Raw genomic sequence first — 11,052 nt, forward strand, 5'->3', positions numbered from 1 at the left:
TTGTGTATTTTCTACGTAGCCTAACATGTGTCTCTACAATATGTCTAGGACCAATACGAAGGATGACAAATTCAGGTAAACGATACTTGCCTTGGTAGCCCATTTGGTAAGAGCACTGGCTTACTATGACTGTGAACCCAGCTTCGAATCCTGCTATTTGCAAGTCGTATATGTGTAAAGCCAATGTTTCTGAGAGTTTTCCTCGAAGTTACCCCGTTTCCTTCCATCATTCCATCGCCACTGTTCATTTGAATATTCATCATTTCAATAGTATTCGCCTAAAACGGTACAGAGTTATTTAGTACTATGACTGGCGCAAAGATGGCGTCTGAGGAGGCGTAGTACATTTTCGGATGGAAGTGGAAGAACACTCTAGTGGGACTTCACTGAAATAAAAACCTGCAGGCCGAATCGACAGATGGCAGCACTACAAATCGGAGTCACGAAATCGACTTTACAGCTATATTAATAAATTAATGCCCAGAAATATTATCTCCAGTTGAATCCAGCAAAGAAACTCATTTGAAACAAGTCGAACTACTAGGAGAACCCTAACTTGCGAAAAATGTTAAATGCATATTAGTTCAAAGTCGAAAAATAGTCTTATCTTATTAGCTGGGAGAACCCTAACTTGCCAAAAATGTTAAATGCATAGTCGCATAGTGCAATTATCTACGACTATCCTAAACGAAGGAAAAGTTCTGATTTCATTTAAAGACTGACCTTGTTAGCGGAAACCTCAACTAGGCAAGTCAGTCATGATATCACTGGCATGCGCTCTATGTAAACCACGAGACTCTCCCCACCCCTATTGCAGACCTTGACAATGGTTGCCAGACCGCGAAACAGCTGTTATTCACGATGATGGCATGACGAAGAATGTGCCTGGAGTTTGATTTGAAACCGGTCAGTTGGTCATCAAACTGCATGTGTTTACTACTTAGCAAATCGGAGATTAAGCTTACGAGCCCAGTTTCCAATAAGGAAACAGGCCTGGTGTGTTCAATTAGTATACCGGAGCTCCCTCTGATTCCAGAACCGTTCGTTGGCATTACATTGACTTGCTGTGTCTAAAAATTGAAAATCAACACCACTTCATTATATGTACAGGGTGTTAAAATAACGTTTACAACGCTTCAGGGATGATAGAGGAGGTAAAAACAAACATTTTTTTAAGTGACAGAACTTTAGCAGATGCGCCGTTTTGCTGCAAGATAGCCTGAAGGGTATATGGCTTTACTTCCGTCACAACACACACTGGTTAGTTCTGTTTGTACTGCTGTGCCTGCAACAAGTTAAAAGATCCCTAACACTCTCCGTGGTGTAATTATTTTGTTTTTCTACGCGTCGTCCTACCAGAACGTTCAGAAAATATCTCATTGAACATCAGAGAACGAATATGGTTTCAGCATGACGGTGCCCCCCACAGTTTGATCGTCGTGTCAGAAACCACCTAAATGCTACATTCCCCGATCGTTGGATTGGCAGGTGTGGGCTGGTACCGTGGTCACCTCGATCACCTGGCCTAACCCACTGGATTTCTTTTTGTGGGGAGACACGAAACGTCTTGTGTATGAGACACCGATCGATACGGCAGAAGACTTAGTTGCTCGCGTTGTTGAAGCTTCACATGTTATTCGAGACAATGTTAGCCTTTTTGAGCGTCGCAGACACTCCATAGTACGAAGGTACCAGTTGTGCAATGCCTTCAATGGACGGCAGTTTGAACACAACCTCTAAAACGACAACTGGTTCTCGTTCCTTATGGATTACACTAACACTTACGTACACAATAAAAGGCGCACCTGCCAAAGGTTTGTCACTTACAAAAGATGTTTCTTTTTACCTCCTTCATCATCCCTGAAACGTTGTAAACGTTATTTTTTAACACCCAATATATATTTTTAACCAATGTCGGGTACTGTCGGTAACTGTTAGTTATTCACCCATATGAACCCAGTTGTGTAGCTGTCGACCAATTTACCGACACAGTCGTTGCCCAGGTTACGTCATTGGAGGCTGGTCCACACTACAACCACGATGAGATGAGATGAGATGAGATGAGATGAGATGAGATGAGATGAGATGAGATGAGATGAGATGAGATGAGATGAGATGAGATGAGATAATGGAGATTTGTTGGGATGCCACAGGGGAACCGGAGGTCCTGGAGGAAATCCCTGTGTTACTTGAACCATGAGCTTGCAAGACACAAATTATAATCGGAGGGTACACAGAGGATCGAACTTTAATTCATAGGATTCTAATTCCAGCGCTTTAGAAACTAGACCACCGTGGCGGCTGTATAATAATCTTGAAAACCAGATTTATGTATGTATATACAGGGTGTTTAAAAATACGGGGCATAATTTCAGGTATGTATTTCCCACATGTAGACAATCAAAATAGTTCATTACAACATGTGTCCGGAAATGCTTCATTTCCGAGTTATGGTCTTCACAACATTGAAATTCACCGGAACGTTTTTCTTTCCGCAGGTCGTTGTCATTACAGAAGATGTTCAAAATGTCCACCTACTGACCTCACATCGATGTCTCATTGACCTGCGAACACGATCCCAAACTCCAGGAGTATTGCGTATGTCCTCAGAACATGCCACAATTCGATTCCGAAGGGATTTCAAATCAGGCAACGGATACGAATAAACCAATGATTTTAAATGACCCCACAAGTAGAAATCGAGAGGGTTCAGATCAGGTGAGCGTGGAGGCCAAGCAATTGGGCCACCTCTATCTATCCATCGATCAGGAAACCTTCAATCCAAGTACCGGCGAGCCATACGACTGAAGTGTGCAGGAGCGCCATCATGCAAGAAGTGAATGTGTTGACGATTGATCAGTGGAGTGTCTTCTAAAACATTAGGTATGGTGTTTTCCAGGAAGTTTGTGTACGCCTGCCCCTTAAGTCTGTTTACAAGTACATGGGGTCCAACTAATCGATCACCAATGATACCGGCCCACATGTTGAGTGAGAACCGCACCTGGTGATGAGATGGAACAGTTGCACGTGGGTTTTCATACCCCCATACATGCTGATTGTGGAAATTTGTTATGCCATCTCGTGTGAACTGTGCTTCATCTGTAAATAATACTAAGGCAGGAAAGTTCGGATTTACACCACACTGCTGCAAGAACCACTGACAGAACCTAACTCGTGCAGGGTAATCTGCTGGTGACAGGGCCTGCACACGTTGCAAATGATAAGGATACAATTGATACTCTTTCAACAGTCTCCAGACAGTCGTATGAGGAACGTTGACTTACAACGCTACCCTTCGTGTGCTGATAGAAGGAGTCATGTTCACAGTCTCCAGAATCTCCTCCTCTACTTCTGGAGTTGTAGATCTTGGTCGTCCCCTTCCCAAACCAAGAGAGTTAAATTTTCCATACTCGCACAGACGGTAATGGAGACGTACAAATGTCTTCCGATCTGGACATTGTCGCTGTGGGTACCTCTTCTGGTACAAACGACGAGCCAGCGCAGCATTGCCGTCCGCCTTACCGTACATGAAGTGTATCTCTGCCAGCTCTTGATTTGAATACATGTTGCACAGTCTAACGCCTACACAACACTGAATGTAACCTTCGCCTCGGAATGAACTGTCAGAGTGACCTCTTAATGTCTCCTTTGACGGCAACGACCTGCGGAAAGAAAAACGTTCCGGTGAATTTCAATGTTGTGAAGGCCATAACTCTGAAATAAAGCATTTCCGGACACATGTTGTAATGAACTATTTTGATTGTCTACATGTGGGAAATACATACCTGAAATTATGTCCCGTATTTTTAAACACCCTGTATACTGCTCCGTTGGTTTCCAAGCAAAAAAAAAAAAAGTTGGCCTCTATCTTTCTCTGAGCTTCGAATCTCAGAAATTGGCATGCGTTTGAATTCATTGATTTTCATGAAGCCAATTAAACGGGCACGTTTATACGTAACTGTATAGGCTACATACTTCGAATGAGTCTAAAATATAATGCTGGATACATGACTTTTTCTTAAATATAAAAAGGTAAAGATACACCCTTTAGATCAATGGCGGGCATTCCTGCGGCATTGCCGCAGTGGCGGATTATACTGGATTGCTGTACTTCGGAGCTTCATTAGTGATACAATGTCTTTCGCAGAATCATATGAATCGAGAGAATATCACACTTACAAAAAAGGCGGTTCTTTCATTTCTCATGTTTAGGATCAGTTACAAATATTCAGGACGTGAGCTTAAATATGTACATTCTTAAAATAAATCACCTGTTGTACGAGTTCAAAAACACAGATTCAGTGATTTTCAAAGGATGGAAAAAGATTTCAATATTTTTGCCACTCCTTTTCATCTTTGAATTGAAAATGTTATCCCAGAATTGCAGTTAGAGGTACTGGATTTGCAAAATGATAGCCTCTTGAAAGCAGAATGTGAAGGTCTGCTGGGGGTTAAAATTTTTTAAAAGATGTCCAGTACTACATATCCACTGCTTAGACAGTTTGCTTAAAAAATAATGAGTACCGTCATTTCCCATAACTATGGTCCTGAAACATAACTACGGTCCTGGCACATAACTATTGTCCACGATACAACTATTCAAATTTTGTACTCCATAACGTAGTACCTCGTTTATCTATATTCTTGCTGTACTGTACTTTGAATTCAAGTCACTGCAGCTATCTACGAACGGTCTATGTTACTTCTACAATGATCTTTGAATGGTTGTATCGTGGATCATAGTTGTGTTCCAGGATCATAATTATGGGAAATGACGGTATGTATTCATCAACCTGCCAGTGCGAACAGCTATTTTCTAAAATGAAATTTATAAAATCCTGCCACAGATCCCGCTTAAGCGATGCTCATCTCCTTGCGCAACTAAAAATAGCATGCACAGATATAAATTCAAATTTCGAAGAAATTGCTTTGAAAAATGATTAATTAAATATCACGTGAATGGACTATTCTAATTACATATGGTAGGTAGGAGTGTAGTGGCGCAACTGTCTGTAAATCCGTCACTGCACTGTAGAGTGCAACCCCTTCCGCAGTATGTAGTTGCCATTTAAATCCTGTGTTGTGGGTTGCGTTCATTTTGCCCACCACTGCTTTAGATCTATGAAAGAGTATGAAGCTCTCTGGTTTGATCATCTCAGTACTAGAATGAGGAGGAGTGGTCGGTCGACCATCTTTACCTCTGGGAAATACCGATACTTAATTTGATAGGAGGCTGAGTGAAGCCGTAAGTCGATCGGAATTTTGGCAAAGAGAAAAATCCCGAAACCAGCCGGGATTAAATCTCGAACTTCATTCTAAAGGTTCTTGTTCTGCAAACTTGATGTCTGTATAAAATTAATAAAAATAATTTTAGATTCCAGTTACGGGAGAGAAGTAGATGGAGATATTTCAGATTACTGACTCTTGTGTTATAACAAGTTTGCTGTAATTTATTAATGGACTAAACTGCAGGTAGCGATCAAAGCTGCACAGTTGTGCCGCACACCAAGTCACGTAGTGGTCGGAGAAGGAAGCAATGCTAATCAAATTGCAGGTTTATGCCAAAGAAATGATCGTTATTGAAGCAATCAGTCTTCATCCTCATTCCATGTGCAGGACCTCTGAAATCAGAGGTAAGTAATTACGTCTTTCATAACTTACAAGACGTTAAGCTAAATTACTTCTACCTAATTGATAGGGGAGAGTTGGGTAGTATCGGACATCGGGTAATATCGGACAGTGCGTTTTTTCATCTACCACCAGATGTTGGTACCTGAATGACATGGTTACGTTTCTGTATGCGACATCACAGAAACGTAACCATGTCATTCAGGTACTATCATCTGTCCGATATTACCCGATGTCCGATAGTACCCAACTCTCCCCTATATGAAAGGCAACGATTCTTGGATTATAGGCCTACTGCTTTATAGCAGACCTATTTTTGTGAAATTATACACGATAAAGTAAATGCCTTTTTGTATAATATGAAGTTTGGAGCTGATTTTAATTACTTTCTTAGCTATATTTACTTAAATCCACAATGGTATTTGAACTTAAGTAGACTGTCAAGAGTAACTATTAATATCTCCCTAAATTGCAAAACATAAACATAATATAAGCAATAAATGTAGAAGAAGAGAAAATTATGAATGAATGTAACAAGGACGAAAGGAATGAACGACTAAAGGAAATAAAATGAAGAAGGAAAGAGGAAGTAAGGAAGAAATAAGAGATGAAATGACGCAAAGAGGAAATAAATAAATAATGGAATTAAAGAAGAAAATAATGAAGGAAATATTCCTCTGTTCATCCCACAATCTTCTCTCTTTCCCGTCCTCTTATCAGTCTCCTCATATGATCCACGTATCTTAACGTCTATCTTCTGATATCTTCTCTCCGAACTCTTCACCCGTTCACCATTCCTTCCAGTGCATTCTTCAGTAGGCAGTTTCTTCTTAGCCAGTCACCCTGACAATTTTCTTTCCTTTTCCTGATCAGTTTCAGCATTATCCTTTCTCCACCCATTCTTTCTGTTTAATTCACACGCTCCATTCCTTTCAATATCCACATTTCAAATGTTTCTATTCGTTTATCTTCACTTCGTCGTAATGTCCACGTTTCTGCTGCATACAATGGCACACCCCACACAAAGCACTTCACTAGTCTCTTCCTTACTTCTTTTTCCAGAGGTCCCCAGAAGATGATCCTTTCTATTAAATGTTCGTTAACCATTGCAATTCTACTTTTCACTATCTGGCAGCAGCTCATGTTACTACTTACATAAGGGAAAAGTTCATGAGAAAAACAAAGTCACAATTCAATTAAGGGTGACGTCATCATCTAATTCAGTATATTTCTACAAATTTTAGTGTTGTTTTTATCAAAGCTGGTAAAGGAGAATTATCATTACGGATAGTCATGTTTTCCTACTTTTTTCTTTAGGAACAGCAATAAAATTTGCAGTAGGCCTAATATCACAGTCTAGTATATACAGTCACGAAGCTTGAGTTGTGAGGGTGCTAGGAACAATAGACTGTGTCGGTACTATTTCGCATTATCTGTAATGAGGCGATATTAGCGATCCTAGTGGTTAGCGACTATCTATGGATGCATATTTACTACGTATTGAGCTTCGTGACTGTATATACTAGACCGTGGTAATATACTGAATTAGATGATGACATCTCTCTTAATAGAATTGTAACTTTCGTTGTTTTTCTCCTGAGCTCTTCCCTTATTTTCATCTCATACTGCTCACAGCTGTCCTTTAGTTCCAGTAGTATATCCCTTAGTATCATCCTCTCTTCTGCTAATAACGCCATATCAGCAGCACATTTTAGGCCTATGCACTTTATTTTTATTCCCCCTACTATCACATCTTCTATGTATATTCTGAAAACAGTTCTTTACTAAATGCTCAAAAAGTTGAACAAGGTAGGTAAGAGAGGTCATTCTTTTCTTACTCTTCTCCTTATTCGACTTCCCTCTGACGTTTCTTCTCCTGTCCTGCCTATGACTCGTTGCTTCATATACAGATCACTCAATAGTCTCCTATCTCGCCAATCTACACTAATTTTTTTCACAAGCTCCATACGTTTACTGCAAACCGCCCTGTCAAAAGTATTTTCCAAGTTCACAAATACTACATATATTTCCGTATTTTTCCCTCGGTATCTTTTGCATATTGTTCGCAGCAGTCCGATTGCATCTCTAGTATCTTTTCCCTTCCTGAAGCCAAATAACTCCCTTCTTGCAACTCTCCTCACATCTTAGAATACAAATGTCGATTCCGTATGTGAGTGCGATATCAGTTCTGAATTCATTACATAGCTTGGCGTTATTTTCCTTCTGTATTGGCAGCAACACTGTCTTCGTAAATTTTCAGGCATTTAACCTTCCCATATATTTCGTTATATAATGTCAATGACTTTCGAATATTCATTTATTCAGTTTTACGTCCATTCATTTATTCATTTGTCCATTAATTTATTGATTCATACATTCATTAATTTAATTAATTTAATGGTGATTCCAGCAACTCCTCTTGGTCTCCCATTCTTAATTCCCTAAGCGATAATTCAACTTCTTCCCTTAGAATTGAAAATCCGTTTTCGTCTTCTGATACGACTGCTTCTTCTTTTATAGCTAAGTTATCTGGACCATTCCAACGCATATAATAGCTGTTCTACATATTGCATCACTCTGTTGAGTGTTCCTTGTTTGTCTGTGATATTGCTTGAAGGAAATTCGGATTCAATGAAAGGAAGTGAAATTAAAGAAAGAAGAAATAAATGGAAATAAATAAAAGAAAACATTTAAAATACAACAAAGAGAACAAGACAAAGAATTAAATAACGGAAAGAAGGGAAATTAAAACATGTTAACGAACAAGAAAGAAAGGAAAAAATAGGGTGGATAGAACAGAAAAATATATAAAGGAAGAAAGAAGACTAGATTAAATAAGTAAAGAAGAATTTAGAAGATAGATTAAATGGAACGATAGAAGCAACGAAAAGAAAATCAAAGGAATAAAAGATTACAAGTGTTAAAGAATAAGAATGAGAGGAGTAAGAAAGAAAGTGAATAAACAGAATTGAAGGAAGAAATGAGAAGGACAAGAAAATTAGGAGTGAAAGAAGAAAGTAATAAAAATTAAAATATTATGAGAATGAGTGAAAGAATTGAGGAAGAAAAGAAACGAGGATTGAATGCATGCATTAGTTCAGATATGAATATAAGGACGAATAAAGGAATACACGAATGAATAAATGAACGTATGAATGAGTAAATTAATCTACTAACGAATAAATTAATTAATGTACGAATTAACTAATGAATGAAGGGAGAATGAATAAATGATTAAATGGATGAATCTACGAATAAATTAAATGAGTGCACTAATAAGAAATAATTGAATGTATAAATACATAAATGAATTATTATTGTACCAATGAATAAATGATTAAATGCACGAATGAATAGTTCAATGAGTGTGTACGTGAATAAATGAAGAATTATATGAATGAGTAAGGAAATTTGTGGACGAATTAATGAATGAATGGACGAATTATTAATTGGATGAATGAATGTACAAGTTAATAAATGAATTGCGCCAGGTATAGTGATGAAAGAATGAATGGATGTACTAATGAATAAATTAATTAGCGGAGGAATGAAGAAATGAATGAATGTACGAATGACAACTTTAATGAGTGTACCAATTAAAAAAAGGATGATTGTACGTGCAAATATAATGCATGGTCGAATCAATAAATTAATGAATATAGTTTTATTTGGTTATTTTACGACGCTGTATCAACATCTCAGGCTATTTAGCGTCTGAATGAATTGAAGGTGATAATGGCGGTGAAATGAGTCCGGGATCCAGCACCATAGTTACCCGGCATTTGCTCGCAATGGGTTGAGGGAAAACCCTGGAAAAACCTCAACCTGTAACTTTTCCTGACCGGGATTCGAACCCGGGCCACCTGGCTTCGCAGCAAGACGCGCTAGTCTTTACTCCACAGGTGTGAACTTAATGAATATATGAAACAATAAATGAATGGACAGATGAATAAACGAATGTACGTACGAATGAATAAATGAATATACGAATTGTTGATAGCTTAATGAATGGACGAAGTAATAAATGAATGAATGTATGTATGTACAGGGACATCATTTTATTTTTACTAACATATTTAATATTAACCTGGCTATACCTTTAGAGAATCGGAAACACAGTTTGCTATCCCCTTCCACGACTGTAGTTCGATGATACTGGCGTAAAACACAAACAGATCACTCTACTAGGTACAGGAGGGAAGAAAATTAGTTCATCCATTTACGTAAACTAGGAAATATCGCGATTTTGAGTTCGATCATTTTCATTAGGTTTTTGTTTAGTCAAAATACAATACTGTATTAAGAATACGTGTTTTTACTCGCGAACTGAGTTATCCATGAAAGGGTATTCATTATGCAGTGTATATTATACTGTCTACAGCACATTAGCGTGCAATATAGAGAAAAAAATTAAATTGAAAAATAATCACAATATGAATATTTAAACACATTTTTTAAAATGGTGGCCGTTCATTTCGATACAGGCTTCAGTTCTTTTGTGCATATTATCGCACTATAGACTATTCCATCTAATTCCAATTGCCAGTTTCGTCCTTCGTACTAGTAACTCATGTTGAAATAATTCTGTACCTACTCTGTAAAAGAGTACCTTACGCACTATAAATTCAAACTTCACTTCCGCCCGACCCACTCAGACATGCTATGTACTGTCCGTCCAAGTAGTTATGCCGCAGGATCTTAGAAAGGGGGGAAATCACGTGACAGTTAATTACTTAACGAGGTCCTTATTTATATTATTTTAAACAGTTGTATAATATTACGTAAACGTCCAATTCCTAACAGAAATTAATGTTTTCAGAAAAGAGCTAAGACAGCCCAGCTTTTACGGAGGGGCGAACAGAAGCAGGAGTGAGAAATCGGGATGCGACGTAGGCAAACGGACAGTACCTGTGCGAAAATATGATTCAATATTGAAAGCTCTTTCGTCACTGGAAAACGCGAACATATTTCTGGAACGTACTATAGCCTACTCACTAACTCAGTACTGCTTACTATATGCGGCCTTGGTTCTGTGTGGACAGTTTGAACTTCATTAGTAGAAGGGGTGGGAGTGAAGTACATTCAAAAACTCAGGTACAATAAAAATTGAAGTAAAAATAAAATGATGTCCCTGTATAAATAAGTGAATGAATAAGAAATTAGTAAATGCGTGAATGGATAATATAATGAATAAATGTGCCATTTAATAAATACATGAATGAATGCACGAATGAATGAATGAATGAATGAATGAATGAATGGATGAATGAATGAGTGAATATGCGAATGGATAAATGAATGTATGAATGAATATATGAATAGACGAATTAATGCATAAATAAATAAATGAATGGCGAGTGAATGAGTGAGTGAGCGAGTGAGTGACAATTAATTACTTTATATAATTTCAATGAATAGCATCAA

This window comes from Periplaneta americana, chromosome 4 (genome assembly GCF_040183065.1).
Source record: "Periplaneta americana isolate PAMFEO1 chromosome 4, P.americana_PAMFEO1_priV1, whole genome shotgun sequence".
NCBI classification, from domain to species: Eukaryota; Metazoa; Arthropoda; class Insecta; order Blattodea; family Blattidae; genus Periplaneta; species Periplaneta americana.